General features: G+C 38.2%; 1 long non-coding RNA gene across 1 annotated transcript in view; it reads right to left on the bottom strand.

Annotated features, from left to right (window-relative positions):
- Window positions 1–174: 174 nt before the first annotated feature.
- LOC109497423 overlaps window positions 175–13714 on the bottom strand; it is a 48860-nt gene continuing 35320 nt past the window's right edge. The window contains exon 3 of the long non-coding RNA XR_006593925.1: window positions 175–4567. This is a non-coding gene — a long non-coding RNA (uncharacterized LOC109497423). The remainder of the gene's footprint in view (window positions 4568–13714) is intronic.

The raw sequence follows: 13714 nt of genomic DNA, 5'->3' as shown, positions 1-13714 counted from the left end.
GTCCGACTTCAGCCAGGTCACGATCTCACGGTCCGTGAGTTCGAGCCCCGCGTCGGGCTCTGGGCTGATGGCTCAGAGCCTGGAGCCTGTTTCCGATTCTGTGTCTCCCTCTCTCTCTGCCCCTCCCCCGTTCATGCTCTGTCTCTCTCTGTCCCAAAAATAAATAAACGTTGAAAAAAAAAATTATAAAAAAAAAATGAATTTATTTTGGCTTATGAATTTTTACAAAAGAATTCTCTACTTATTACACTGAAAACAGATAACTTAATTGTTGCCTCCAGTGTGCTATAAAGGTACCAAGTACAGGAGGAGAATTTGAAATTATGTTCAATTTATCTGTTCTGATAGAAATAACTTAAAATTATGATTTCACATTTGAGAGAATCTTTTGTTGTTGTTGTTAGCCAGCGTCGTTATGTGTTAAAATCAGAGGGTTCATGTTCTTATACAAATGAAAAGGAATGGGAATGCAATATATTTCAAATCACAAGCTACACTGGAAAAGGTGTATAAGTAGTATGAGCCTTAGAAAAATTTAGAGAGAGGTGATGTGCTAAAGACAGAGCTAAGGAAATAACTGTCTGAAAATTAGAATATAAATAATATTTTTGAAGGAATAATGGTGTATTTTGTTAATTAAAAGCTAAATTTGAATTACTTAAACAGCAGAATATGGAGAAGATAAGATGACCTTCACATTTCAACCTTCCATTTCCTCCTTACCATTTCTTAGGCACATATGTGAGAAGAACTGCAAAGTGGCTCACCCCTTTCCCACTCCTGCCCCTTTTGGCATGGCTTCCTGAACTATTGAGGCAGGAAGGTTAAACTGCATTTCGCAGACCCCTTTGCAGTTCAGATTCGACGTAGTGAGCTACGCGTCCTCAGCATATATAACCTATGTTAACTGTGCCTCGGCACATGGTTTACAGACTTTGCATGATGTGATGGCACCTTCTAAGACTATGCAGGGTCTCTTCTGTAGGTGAGACTTGGAAGGAAGAAGTGAGTAATGAGTGGTTGGTGTAAATGCTCAAAGAGATAGCATCTGCTGGCAAGTATGGTGGTGAAATCTTTGGTTCTTCTGGGGAAACTTTGCTAAAGAAACTACTGATCCTGTCATTGGCCTGGGGCAGTGAGGTTTCAGCTAGAAAAGGATGGTAGAGGATTCTATTCAGTTCAACTGAGTATTGTTGGTTGAGTCATCCATGCTACACTACCTGCCTCTCCTAGAAATTTCATTAGCTGCCTAATACCTTGTAGTAATTTCCTTTTGGCATAGACTAGCTAAATGAGATTATGTTTCCAGAAACTATGGATTCTGACAGATACAATTTATTATGGTCAATGTCTGTGATAGGTACTATAGATAGAGATAAGTTTATATTCAACTTTATATTCATTCTTGCTCATGAATGTTCATTTTGAAGAGCTTTGAAGTCTCATAGAGGGAGCCAGAAATAGGCATGCAAATAAATAATAACAGTACAATTTAATATATACAGTTATAGATATGTAATACAAAGTGAAACCAGAGCACAGAAAATGAACAACGATCTAGTAGGGTAATCATTCAAGAAGGGTAATTGGACCAGGAAAGTTTCATGGAAAGGGCATCATTTGCAGTGTAGCCTTAAGAATGAATGGAAATATCTCAGGTAAAGAAAGTGGGAAGGATATTCCCAGAAGAAGGAAGAGAATGTTTAAAGTCATGGAGTGATGAGACAGCACAGGACATTCAGCAAGTGTAAGAGTTTTGTTATTTGTTATATGGAATATAGAATTTATGTCAGGGAGGTCAACCTAGGAGAAAAAGAGAGCCTTGTATGTCACATTTAGGAGTTGGGCTCTGAGGATTTGGGGCAGGATTATATCTCCTGTTTCAGGAAGATTACTTGGGCAGCCATATGTAGAGTGGATGGAGGGCACTTCCGGAAGTAGGATGCAGGGAAAATATAAGAGGCTATTGTCATGATCTAAGGAAGAAATGGTGAGGCAGTGGCACAAGGAACTGAGTGGAATGGATGGATTAGAGAGAAACTGTAGTTGCTGGTCTGCAGCGGGAGCTCAATAAACATTAACTGAATGAAATACAATGGGGGAAAATTGAACATGATGGAAAAGTTCTTGGCTTGGGTGAATAGGAGGAAAAAGAACATGCTTTCCAGTAAATATACAGTAAATATGCGAGTGGCGGTGTGAGTCTCTACCTCTATTTGAAGGCAGAAAAAAACCTGGAAATTAACCTGCTAACATTTGCTTTCATCCTTCCAGTCCCTCCTTCACTCAGTAAGTATTTATTGAGTACTATTGATGTAGTAGCACTGGGCTAGCCACTGTGGATTCCATAGTGAATTAGCCGGGCTAAATGGGATAGCAGACATAAAATGAATAATGATCAAATAACTAGTTACAGTCACAAGGAGCATTCTCAAGAATAAACACAGGGTGTTATGACAGGGAAGGTTTAGGGTTATATGAGCCAGAGGGGAAGTGCTGTGGAATAGTGAGCATTATTGATATAGTGAGAGTAAAACTTGTTTTTCCAAAGAAGATTGTGCTGTTACAAATCTATCATGCTATTCAGATTTCATAAAGGCCATTGTCTTATATCTTTAAGGTATTATGCTCTGGTGTCATTGTTGGAAATCTCTCTCTACGCAGGGCAAGTCTACCCATTCATTCTCCCTTCTGCCACTATTAGTAAAGACTTCTGATTAATTATTAACTATCAAATGTATCTCTAGAACACCACACTAAGTGGTAACGTATTAATGAAGATGGATTTGAGGTCCTGTTCACACTTCTTGAGGGAAGGAAGCTGGACTATGCTGACAACCAATCCCATTAATCACTTTCTATTAGATTTACTGTGTGATTTAGTTTGCTTTTCAGTGGGGATTCTTTTCTCCATTCAAAAATAGATACTTTCTGCAGATAAAGGAAATGCCTGTAAGATTTACAATGACACCAACCATATAATTTATAGAGAAAGCCTGCATGGGTTACTAGTAAGAACATTTATGGGTTGGTAGACCAATATAAGTCATATATTGGTCTTGGCAATCACTTCATAAATGAAACAGTCTGTCTGTAAGTGTATCAGATTAATTGAAGAAACCTGAAGTAAAGTACAATGTTTAATTGGCTGAGAGCAGTGTTTCTCGAACTATAGATTGCAATTCATTAATGGCTTGTGAAATCAATTTAGCAGGTTGTGATCAGCATATTTTAAAAGAGGAAATAGAATAGAAAATGTAGTAAAAATACTAGAGAATATTGTGTATACAAAGAATACTGTTTCTTAAAACTTTTGTTTTATATGTATGCACACATAATATATGTAGTATTGTATATATGCGTATAATGTGAATACATACATAAAATATGTGTAAATTTATTTATGTACATACCAGGTAAATATGTAAAATGTCAAGGAAATCTCAAAGCCATAGATCTGGAAAAAAAGTTCCAGAAAAAGTTCCCTTCAAATCTGGTTTTCCATTAAAATACAAATCCCAAGTTAATTATTATTGCTTAAGGCACATTGGAAACTATTGAAATTATTGGGTTGGAGAATATTTAACAAATTTTTCCTCTGAATGAATACTGGGTAAAACAAGACGGTAAAGGTACTTTTGATTTGGTAAATATATATTTAATATGCTAAATAAAGGTGACAAAAGTCTCGGGGTTTGCTAATTTTGTTGTTTATACAGAGTTCTATGGCTGTCACCCCTTAGCTGTGGGGGATACATTCCCAGACTTCAGATACCTGAAACCATAGATAGTATCAAACCCTATATATACTATGTATTTTATTATACATATATACCTATGATAAAGTTTAATTTGTAAATTAGACATAGTAAGAGATTAACAATAACTAATAATAAAATGCAACAATTATAAAATATACTGTAACAAAAGCTATATGAATGTGGTCTTTCTCTCCTTTTCAAGACTTTTTATTGTCCTGCACTCACCCTTCCTCTTCCTGTGATGATGTGAGGCAATAAAATACCTACTCAATGAGAGGAAGTGAGGTGAGTGATGTAGGCATTGTGACAATGCGTTAGGCTACTATTGACCTTCTGAGGATAGTCAGAAGGAGGTTCATTTACTTCCAGACTGAAGGTAACTGAAACCGTAGAAATCAAAACCATGGGTAAGTGGAGGACTACTGTATTTCTTCTTACATTTAAGGAGTTTTATATCAAATATATAAGAAGGATTGATTCATTTTCATAAGTATATTAACTATTATAACCTGGAAGAGATTAGAGAATCAGACTTGTGTTTTTATATCTGACAATAGCTTGGTTTGCACTCTGTGAATATTCATTAAGATTGTTCCCTAGACCCTGTGACACCTTTCTGTATTTAATAATTACATTTCTAGGTATGTTCTGATTAAGACATTTCCCTTTGTTTTGTTCACTTTTGTTTCTCTCCCAACCGCATCTCTTCATGCCATTCACCTCTGATCCTTTCTCTGGGATTCACAGCCATCTTATTTCTTCTGCTGTTCTGTAATTTGTCTCTGAAGTCTTGTTTCTTGTCAGACCTAGAAATATTGGCAATGATAGGGAGCCAAAATAAAACGAGAGAAAAATGATTATGTTATTTTGGTCAATGTCGAAGTGAAATGTATTTAAATTTTTGAATTAGGAAAAAAGACAGCCAAAGTCCACCATTATTTAATATATGAGTGTAAACCCTATCTTTTTGCCTCATTTTGGTTCTAGTATCTATCCTAGGTCTTGTGTAAACACCTTGTTTTCCAATCAACCTATAAACTTAAGATGTATTCCCTACAAAATAAGATTGTACAGAAGAGGGCAGTTTTCAATTGGGATTGATTTCTCTCTAGAGTTCAAAATCACAGTGGCTTTAGACTGGATTTCGCCTTAAGAAAGAAGCTGATTTCGTACTAAAATTAAATGATCATTATCTCAGGATAAGATTTTCTTTTGGAAAGCAACTGGTCTCTAAGAATTATGATTTGAAATAACTCAGTATGTTGACGGTTACTAAGTAATTACAAATATAATGAATATTTCAGTAGTTTTTTGTGGCCTGCTAAACACAAAGAGATAACTTTAAAAGTCTAAGTCTTCTGTCTTAGCATTTAAGAATGATTAATAATGCTCAAAAAACTCCACATATAACCAGATTTATAGTAATGATACTCATAAAAAGGATAGAATTTTTAATCCATTCATCAGATTCTCTTCAACTGTTTCAAAGATCTTAAGTAATTATGCCATTAATTATTCTATTCAGGCCATTTGGTGAAGAATATAGAAACAAATGACTTCTCGGAAAAGATACTGAAAAGACATTTATAAGACACACACTTCCACTGAGTAGGCAGTACTCATTCTATGACTCTAATTCACCAAGACTTCTACGTGCTACACCTACGTTTATGAGAAGGTATCTTAGAAATTCTGATTTCAGATATCAGCTATGTCATAGACCTTATGCATAGTCTAAGTTATTTTTTTTCTTCGTCTCTATGTTTTCATTTATATAGTGAGTAAATCTAAAATGTATTTCTCTTGGGGCGCCTGGGTGGCGCAGTCGGTTAAGCGTCCGACTTCAGCCAGGTCATGATCTTGCGGTCCTGAGTTCGAGCCCCGCGTCAGGCTCTGGGCTGATGACTCAGAGCCTGGAGCCTGTTTCCGATTCTGTGTCTCCCTCTCTCTCTGCCCCTCCCCCGTTCATGCTCTGTCTCTCTCTGTCCCAAAAATAAATAAACGTTGAAAAAAAAATTAAAAAAAAATAAATAAAATGTATTTCTCTCATATGATAGAAGGTGCTTTGATGATAAGAAATATGAGATAAATGTTAAATATTTGCACACTGGCTTGTAGGAGTGGGAGAAGATGTGCAGGCTTTAAAAAATGTTTGCATTGCTCTTGTGTGGAGCGGAACTAATATACCGAAATGAGTTAGGTGGGATTAAAGGCAACGGATACATATCTAGACATTCCTTAAGGAGGTGGCTATTTGCAGTTTGTCATACATAAACTATCATTGTGTGATCTATGTATTTTCTTTCCATATTCCTTGGTTGTGAAGTCGAGAAACGTTTTGAGTGTCACTGGTAAAAGTGGCTAGAATTTACCTCCAGAGGATCCTCTGAGTATAGCTTGTAATAGATGCACATTGAAATGAACTTTGTCAATAGGACTGACGAAGTCCGTTATACCAGAGTATCTAAAATAATTATCTCACTCTTAAGAACACATTTCTGAAGAACTAGCCTGGTACATGCTGAAGAGACACCAACAGTTGGAGGCCCTTCTAGCTCATTTGTATTCATTGCCAAAATCTGGCTATTATTATAAAGCATTCCCTTGGTACAAAGAAAAGAGATGTTATCATTGCCCTGTTTTATTTTATTTATAAGCACATCATCCTGGATTACATCTTTATTCACCTATTGTTCTTCTGGTGCTCTGTCCTTAAGGAGAATGCTGTATCCAACTTAAGAGGTTTAGGATGTGTTTAATGCACATTATTGTATGGACCCGCCTTGTATTTTTTTCCTGCTAAGTGTTGGAGGCCAAAGTCTAGAAGTGAGTACTCTGAACCCCAACTAGAGCAGCTCACCCCTAGTGGGCACTTAAAGAACAATGATCATGGACATTGATTGAATTGGGCTGATTACAAAGACGCTGCGGGAAAGAAATTTCTCAGGTGGATTCCAGACTTTAAGATGATCCTTTCTTGCTTATTTTTTGTTTGTTTTAAAATAACTGAAATGGCTACACTTGAGAGACAGAGTCCTGTTAACAACAGCCTTTTCATATGAAGGAGAGCAAATGCATTTGCTTTGCTCCTTTAAATCGAGAGCTTCGAGCTTGCCAAAGGGTAAGACCGGAATTCCTCCGAAGCAATAAATACTGCTGTGGATTAAAGAAAGAAACATTTCTTTTCTCAAAGTGCACCCTTTATAAATAGGAAGCAGAAGCAGTAATTAATGGAAGAGTGAGATATTACTCTTTCTGAGAAGAGACGCTCAGCTGGGCCCTCCAGGACATCAGAATTCAGAGATCAAGGCAGAAAAGAGGTCAATCTTTGTTGTCTCTCTCAGATCTCTGTGGTCAGAGATCTTTCCTTCAACAGGAGATATTCACACTAATGGGTAGGCTCTGCTCCGTTTGCATGATAAACATCTAAGGAGAATATTTATGTTCCCAATGGAAGACATTGTCTTCCTCTGAGTTACAGAAGGGAACTCATTGCCTGGTCACTTTTGTTCAGACACTTGAGTTTGTTCCCAGGCTCTGACAAGGAGAGCTTTAAAATGACTGTGAACTGAAAATACTTTCTGGTAACCAACATGTAAATGAACACCCCAAACATTCCTCCCCGGTGCAGAATTCAATGTGGGTTGCCTGGAGTGCTTATTTGCATGTCAATCCCTCTGGTCTTCCTGCTCACTGTTACTTCACTTGATAGTTAGGTTTTAGTTCAAGAATAAACCGGTGATTTGAGGAAGCAATATCATAGCATTGTTGTCTTCTCTTTACTTTTTGGTAACTTGCCCTGTTACTCTTTTAATCTATTGTAGGGGTACTACCTGATAAGCACCCAAACCTTAGTTGTCTTGGGAAAACTGTTCTAGTGTTTTCCTCCCTTTATCTTAGTGCCCATCAACTTTTCAGAGTGCATGCATAGCTCTGGGATGTTTCAAATGGGTGTGAAGCATGCTTCTCCTCCTATCTCCAATGCTTTACTAGTCCCCAATAAGATCATTAAAAGATTTTTCTTCTAGAAAAGATTTGAAGGGTTTGTTTCATTCATGCATGAGTAATTAAGTAGTCAAGTGTCCTTAGTTGAAGTAGTCTCTGACATGTTTTCATTGTACCTTTTACAGTTGTTTCAACTAAATGTTTGTTTCACATCCCATGATACTGTGATATACTGAGATATATATTTGGTCTTGTCCTTGATTCTTGGCACAGAGCTCCCCCAACCCTTCTAATTTTCTAAGAGATAAGGATGAGAGGAGAATTTTTTGTTATTCATAGTACAAGCCTTGCAATTATACCCGAGTTTAGGTTAATGGGGTGATTCTTGGAGGATGAGGACTGGTTTCAGGAACCAACCATGTAATTAGAGGGTTGGAATTTTGAACCCCACTCACCACCCTCCAGGAGAGGGAGAGGGGACAGAGACTGACCTAATCACCACTGGCCAATTACTTCATCAATCATGCATATGTAATGAAGATGCCATAAAAACCTTAAACAGTAGGGTTTGTAGAGCTTCCAAGTTGGTGAAAGTATCCATATGTGCCAGGAAGGTGATGCACCCAAAAGTGCATGGGACAGAAACTCTTACACTCAGAATCTTTCTGGTCCTCTCCCTAGGTGTCTCTATCTAGCTGTTCATCTGTATGCTTTATTTTTTATTTATTTTTTTTATATATGAAATTTATTGACAAATTGGTTTCCATACAACACCCAGTGCTCATCCCAAAAGGTGCCCTCCTCAATACCCATCACCCACCCTCTCCTCCCTCCCACCCCCCATCAACCCTCAGTTTGTTCTCAGTTTTTAACAGTCTCTTATGCTTTGGCTCTCTCCCACTCTAACCTCTTTTTTTTTTTTTTTCCCTTCCCCTCCCCCATGGGTTCCTGTTAAGTTTCTCAGGATCCACATAAGAGTGAAACCATATGGTATCTGTCTTTCTCTGTATGGCTTATTTCACTTAGCATCACACTCTCCAGTTCCATCCACGTTGCTACAAAAGGCCATATTTCATTTTTTCTCATTGCCACGTAGTATTCCATTGTGTATATAAAGCACAATTTCTTTATCCATTCATCAGTTGATGGACATTTAGGCTCTTTCCATAATTTGGCTATTGTTGAGAGTGCTGCTATGAACATTGGGGTACAAGTGGCCCTATGCATCAGTACTCCTGTATCCCTTGGATAAATTCCTAGCAGTGCTATTGCTGGGTCATAGGGTAGGTCTATTTTTAATTTTCTGAGGAACCTCCACACTGCTTTCCAGAGCGGCTGCACCAATTTGCATTCCCACCAACAGTGCAAGAGGGTTCCCGTTTGTCCACATCCTCTCCAGCATCTGTAGTCTCCTGATTTGTTCATTTTGGCCACTCTGACTGGCGTGAGGTGATACCTGAGTGTGGTTTTGATTTGTATTTCCCTGATAAGGAGCGATGCTGAACATCTTTTCATGTGCCTGTTGGCCATCCAGATGTCTTCTTTAGAGAAGTGTCTATTCATGTTTTCTGCCCATTTCTTCACTGGGTTATTTGTTTTTCGGGTGTGGAGTTTGGTGAGCTCTTTATAGATTTTGGATACTAGCCCTTTGTCCGATATGTCGTTTGCGAATATCTTTTCCCATTCCATTGGTTGCCTTTTAGTTTTGTTGGTTGTTTCCTTTGCTGTGCAGAAGCTTTTTATCTTCATAAGGTCCCAGTAATTCACTTTTGCTTTTAATTCCCTTGCCTTTGGGGATGTGTCGAGTAAGAGATTGCTACGGCTGAGGTCAGAGAGGTCTTTTCCTGCTTTCTCCTCTAAGGTTTTGATGGTTTCCTGTCTCACATTTAGGTCCTTTATCCATTTTGAGTTTATTTTTGTGAATGGTGTGAGAAAGTGGTCTAGTTTCAACCTTCTGCATGTTGCTGTCCAGTTCTCCCAGCACCATTTGTTAAAGAGGCTGTCTTTTTTCCATTGGATATTCTTTCCTGCTTTGTCAAAGATAAGTTGGCCATACGTTTGTGGGTCTAGTTCTGGGGTTTCTATTCTATTCCATTGGTCTATGTGTCTGTTTTTGTGCCATGCTTTATTTTTTTTTAATGGTTATTTATTTTTGACAGAAATAGACAGTGGGGGAAAGATATAGAGACAAGGAGACAGAGAATCCCCAGTAGGCTCTGCAGCTATCAGTGCAGAGCGCGGTGTGGGGCTCGAACTCATGAACCATGAGATCATGACCTGAACTGAAACCAAGAGTCAGTCACTTAACCGACTGAGCCACCCTGGCACCCCTGTATGCTTTATAATAAAGAGGTAACATAAGTAAATGTTTCCCTGAGGTCTGTGAGCAGTTATAGCATATTATTGAACCCAAGAGGGGGCTATAGAAATCTTCCTTTTATAGCCCATTGATCAGCAGTGCAGGTGGCAATCTGGACTTGTGACTGGCATCTAAAGTAGAAGGTAATATTTTGGGACCAAGCCCTTAACTTGTGGGGTCTGTTTTAACTCCAGGAAGTTAGTGTCAGAATTGGGTTGTAAGATACCCACTGTGTGACCAGCTGGGAAATTGCTTGATGTGAGAGAAAAACACACATTTGATGTCAGAAATATTGTGAGTAGAGAAAGAAAGTTTTTGTTTACATTCTAGAAAGAAAGTTTTTGTTTACATTCTTTCAGCTATTTGGGGGGGGTGTTATTATCTAACAAAAATTTAATCATATACTCTATGTATTCATTTAGTGCTCCTTTCTGAAAAAAATCGGGGGACAGAATTATTTCTGGCAACTGGGAACTGCCCATTCTACTCATAACAGCTTTCAAGTATTTTAGGGCTGGCGCTTAATTCTCTTTGAATTGAAAGTGACTTTGAGGTTGTAAAGTCTCTTCAGTTGGCAAGTTTAGATGTTAAAGAAAAACATTAATGCATTCATCACAAGAAAAATTAGAAGCTTATTATAAGTTTTATACTTAGCAAGAGGTTGGCATTTTCTTTGGAATGAGAGTACAGGTTAGAACGAGGGTGTGAGCTTCACAATTTCCTCAGTCTACAGGTTCTGGAAAGTGTTCCATGTTTGGGGGGTGGTGTTATTTGTATTACAAGTGGTTTTTAAGTATAAAAGTGTAGTGTCTAGCAACTTAAGACTGTAGTACATTGCAAGTTCAAAACAAAACAGAACAAAACACAAATAACCATTCTGAAATAACTCACCGGAAACCAAGCACTAGTTAAGTTAAAAACAAACCAATCAACTTTTAAGTGAACTAGAAATCACTCTAGGTAAATACTTACCTGACTTTGATGTGGAGAGAGCTTTTTAAAGTATTACTGTGAAGAAGATTCTTGGGTCTTGCTACATTAAAACCAGCTCTCTGTACCTCAGAAAACATTATATTCAATATTAGTAAATATCAGATCGAGAGTAAATTTGCAAAATGTGGGACAAAAAAGATTGAGGCGGTAAAATGTAGAGTACTGGGGCACCTGGTGGCTGAGTGGATTAAACGTCTGACTACTGATTTCTGCTCAGGTTATGATCTCAAGGCTTCATGAGTTCAAGCCTCCATGGGGCTTTGCCCTGACAGCAGTGGAAGTTGCTTGGATTCTTTCTCTCCTCTCTCTGCCTCTCCCCACCACTGGCGAATCGCACATGCACTTTCTCTCTCTCTCTCTCTCTCTCTCTCTCAAAATAAAGTTAAAAACATTAAAAAAAATAGAGAGAGTACTGACCAATCAACAAGCTATTTAAACATGGTGAATTGAATGCAAACATTTATTTATATCTGTTTCTTCTCAAAGCCCCACTGAATGACAATAAAGGAATGAACCACGGGAATGAACCATAGGGACAAAACGAACATGAAAGGGGACTGTTGATTGGAGGTGTGAATCAAATTTTGAAAGTCAGAAAAGAGATGGACAGGTGATAACCAACTTTGCAGAGCAGAGAAAGGTGATGCCTAACTGACTGCAAAAGACAAAAAAAAAACCTAGAAGGAACAATTAGCCCCAGGGCAACACTGGGAACTAGAGACACTGGGGCAGGAAGGATGAGGGCGGAGTCCGAGGCCTGGCTGAGAATAGGGCTCAGGGGAACTTGATCAAAGTTTGGTTACAGAGAGACCCTTTATGACCTGTTTCTTTTATTTTTAATTTTTTTTAACGTTTATTTATTTTTGAGACAGAGACAGAGCATGAATGGGAGAGGGTCAAAGACAGGGAGACACAGACTCTGAAACAGGCTCCAGGCTCTGAGTTGTCAGCACAGAGCCCAACTCGGGCCCGAACTCACAGACAGCGAGATCATGACCTCAGCCCAAGTCGGTCGCTTAACCGACTGAGCCACCCAGGCGCCCCTGACCTGTTTGTTTTATAATGACTAAAATAAAAATTTTTTAATGTATTAATTTTCATATCTATATGAGAGATACTATTTCATCTGTTTCTAAAAATTATTCTTCAACACAGACAAAGCATTTCTTATAGTGTTTACCAGACACATCTAGGACATATACTCACTGAATTACCTTTTTCAAAGTTCTGGATTCTTTGAGAAAAGAAGTTGGCCACTTTTTATATCAAAATATTCAAATATTAAAGGATTATATCTTAGATATAGTACATTATTTTTCCTATACATAGTCATGAAATTTAACAAAATTACTTTTTTTTTTAAAAAAGTTCATTTATTTTGCAAGAGAAAGAGCACGAGTGGGGAAAGGGCACAGAGAGAGGGAGAGAGGCTGAGAGGCTCCATGCCATCAGTATGGAGGCCAACATGGGGCTCGATCTCATGAACCTTGAGATCATGACCTGAGCCAAAATCAAGTCAGACGCTTAACGGAGCCACCTGGTAACGTGAGCCACCCAGGTGCCCTAACAGAAGAAAATAAACAGAATTAACAGAAGAAAATAAAAAATGAAGACACTGGATGTAACTTACACATAAAACACATTCACACAACAGGAACATTTCAGAAAATAGAAGGTTTTAAATGTTGATTATGCTATTTCCATTTAGTAAGAAAATAGTTACCATGGAAATAGTGAGTGTATACAGTATTTTACTTCCACATTAAGACAGCTTCTAAAAGAAATGCATTTAGTGAACACTTGTTCTTGACATAGTTTGAAAGGAGAAGTGGCTCATAAAGAATACAGCATCTCAATTTAGATTGATTGTATTAGCATGGCTCTTTCATTTTCTCATTTCACGATAAAATAGTAATTTGAATAAATCTGAACTGTTTTAGGGATTTTGATAACCTATATACATTGTGTTGTTTTAACCCTAAACTAGGGCCATTTTGCCCTTTTGATTATGGATTTTCCTTTGGAACATCGGGTTCTTCAGTGGATGTCTACTCCCAACTTGGGACATACACATAAGGTTAATCAATTAACAATTGTTTGATGAGGGGCACCTGGGTGGCTCAGTTGGTTGTGTCCAACTGAAGCTCATGTCATGATCTCACTGTTCATGTGTTCGAGCCCTGCGTCAGGCTCTGTGCTGACAGCTGAGAGCCTGAAGCCTGCTTTGGATTCTGTGTGTATGTTTGTGTCTCTCTCTCTGCCCTTCCCCTGCTCGTGTTCTCTCTCTCTCAAAAATAAACATTAAAAAAAATTTTGTTTGATTGTTTGATGAAGATGTTGATCCAAAATCAGACGACACCTAGAATGTGGGGACTCAGATTAGGAAATCAGGTTTCCTGAAAATTTCCAAACTCAAGGTTCTTAATTACAAGGGCTCAGTTATTCATTCCATGTCTCCACTCTTCCCTGGAGCAAAACATGTTGCAAGTTTAAGGACTGGCCTGGTTGAAGCAGGCCTCTTTCACCTGTTCTACTGTGGGTCTCACCCTCCCCAGCCTCACTTTCTAATCTGTCAGCATCACTCAGCAGCACTCACTCCAGATCTCTTTTATGTCATCTCCAAAAGCAATCACTCATCTTAGCCAGGGAATATATT

Source organism: Felis catus, chromosome A1 (genome assembly GCF_018350175.1).
Source record: "Felis catus isolate Fca126 chromosome A1, F.catus_Fca126_mat1.0, whole genome shotgun sequence".
NCBI lineage: Eukaryota > Metazoa > Chordata > Mammalia > Carnivora > Felidae > Felis > Felis catus.
The sequence above is the reverse complement of the archived record's forward strand: the minus strand, read 5'-3'. Positions and strand labels throughout refer to the sequence as shown.